The sequence below is a fragment of the Nerophis ophidion genome, linkage group LG16 (assembly GCF_033978795.1).
Source record: "Nerophis ophidion isolate RoL-2023_Sa linkage group LG16, RoL_Noph_v1.0, whole genome shotgun sequence".
Taxonomy (NCBI): Eukaryota; Metazoa; Chordata; class Actinopteri; order Syngnathiformes; family Syngnathidae; genus Nerophis; species Nerophis ophidion.
In genome coordinates this window covers 25,127,986-25,130,260 of record NC_084626.1, presented here as the reverse complement: position 1 = coordinate 25,130,260, position 2,275 = coordinate 25,127,986, and the positions used below count along the sequence as shown (strand labels likewise).

Sequence of the window (2,275 nt, the reverse complement as noted above, 5' to 3'; positions counted from 1 at the left end):
AATCAATCTGTCGTCATGTCTTTCATAATGATTGTGAATGATAGATTAATTCCCCCCCCCCAAAAAAAGGAACTCGCCCTCCATCATTCTACAGTTATAACTTCATTGGTCAGACACGTTGTTTATATTGTTGGAAAACGGACATGAAAACAGGCTGTCCTCACTCAGGTCTGCATGGAGCTGGAGGGGGCGTGGCCTCCAGCTCTGCCTGAATTTCGGTATATTTTCGGGAAAAAATTTGTCCCGGGAGGTTTTTCGGGAGAGGTGCTGAATTTCCGGAGTCTCCTGGAATATCCGAGAAGGTTGGCAAGCAAACCACAGGTAAATTGAGTCTGAGACACCTGCTCTAAGCGGACATTTATTTAAATCTTAGAATGCATTTTTTTTAAAATCCATCTGTCGTCATGTCTTTCATAATGATTGTGAATGATAGATTAATTCCAAAAAAAGAAAAAAGAAACTCGCCCTCCATCATTCTACAGTTATAACGTCATTGGTCAGACACGTTGTTTATATTTTGAGAAAGTGGACGTGAAAACAGGCTGTCCTCACTCAGGTCTGCATGGAGCTGGAGGGGGCGTGGCCTCCAGCTCCGCCTGAATTTCGGTATATTTTCGGGGAAAAAATTGTCCCGGGAGGTTTTTCGGGAGAGGCGCTGAATTTCCGGAGTCTCCTGGAATATCCGGGAGGGTTGGCAAGTATGCCCCCAGGTAAATTGAGTCTGAGACCCCTGCTCTAAGCGGACATTTATTTAAATCTTAGAATGCATTTTTTTAAAAATCCAACTGTCGTCATGTCTTTCATAATGATTGTGAACGATAGATTAATTGTTGTATATGGGCAAAGGGAAGGAGGCAACACCAGGACTGAACTGCGGTTTTAGAAGGTTTATTAAAACCTTTGATGAATGTGTGGGGTGTGGATGCTACTACTGGAGAATGAATGCGGACGATGTGTGGAAATAACAATGTGGAATTTACCAGAGGGTGTTGTCTTTGCGTGTTGGATGTATCTTTCGTCAAATCCAAGGGGGAAGGCAAAGAGGCAGTCAACAGTGAGCCAAGCGGTCGGGGGCTGGAGAGAGGCAACGATTTCCGGTTCCAAGCGGGGGTCCAGGATCGGGGAGGGCAAGCAAAGATCCAGGAGGAGGTCGTGAGGCAGGACACGATCACAGAAAACACTGTGGGAAACACAAAAGACATCAAGTCGGGACAGAGGAAGAGCACAAGAAGGCGAGCAAAGAACAAGGGAGTGGTGCCGGACGGGATGCTTACTGAAGGGAGATTGGCTACGTTCTGGCGAAGGTCTCTCGGCTTCACTGGTCTTTTATGTCGCTCCCTCTCGTCAAGTCCAGGTGTTTTGATTCCTGATTGTGTGCAGGCTCGTTTCTGCGTGGGCGTGCTGCGCTCAGCACAAGTGGGGACGTGTCTGAGCATGATGTCAATGGAGGAACGCTATGGCGCGCTGTCAGAGGAGGCGTCCGCAGATCCAGCCGCAGAGGAAACGAGGCTTCGACTCCGCGCCATGACTTTATTTATAAAAAAAAAAAAAAAAAGAAACTCGCCCTCGATCACATTAAAAGTTTGATCACATTACGCCTGCACTGGCTTCCTGTGCACTTAAGATGTGACTTTAAGGTTTTACTACTTACGTATAAAATACTACACGGTCTAGCTCCATCCTATCTTGCCGATTGTATTGTACCATATGTCCCGGCAAGAAATCTGCGTTTAAGGACTACGGCTTATTAGTGATTCCCAAGGCCCAAAAAAAGTCTGCGGGCTATAGAGCGTTTTCCGTTCGGGCTCCAGTACTCTGGAATGCCCTCCCGGTAACAGTTCGAGATGCCACCTCAGTAGAAGCATTTAAGTTTCACCTTAAAACTCATTTGTATACTCTAGCCTTTAAATAGACTCCCTTTTTAGACCAGTTGATCTGCCGTTTCTTTTCTTTTTCTTCTATGTCCCACTCTCCCTTGTGGAGGGGGTCCGGTCCGATCCGGTGGCCATGTACTGCTTGCCGGTGTATCGGCTGGGGACGTCTCTGCGCTGCTGATCCGCCTCCGCTTGGGATGGTTTCCTGCTGGCTCCGCTGTGAACGGGACTCTCGCTGCTGTGTTGGATCCGCTTTGGACTGGACTCTCGCGACTGTGTTGGATCCATTATGGATTGAACTTTCACAGTATCATGTTAGACCCGCTCGACATCCATTGCTTTCCTCCTCTCCAAGGTTCTCATAGTCACCATTGTCACCGATGTCCCACTGGGTGTGAGTT

The 2,275-nt window shown here is 47.6% G+C and overlaps 1 long non-coding RNA gene across 1 annotated transcript; it reads right to left on the bottom strand.

Moving 5' to 3' along the window:
- Nucleotides 1–867: 867 nt before the first annotated feature.
- On the bottom strand, nucleotides 868–1,612 carry LOC133535670 (uncharacterized). The gene is made up of 2 exons (XR_009802284.1): nucleotides 1,275–1,612; nucleotides 868–1,180 (listed from the first exon to the last, which is right to left on the bottom strand). It is a non-coding gene; the product is annotated as an uncharacterized LOC133535670 (long non-coding RNA).
- Between the last annotated feature and the right edge of the window lie 663 nt (nucleotides 1,613–2,275).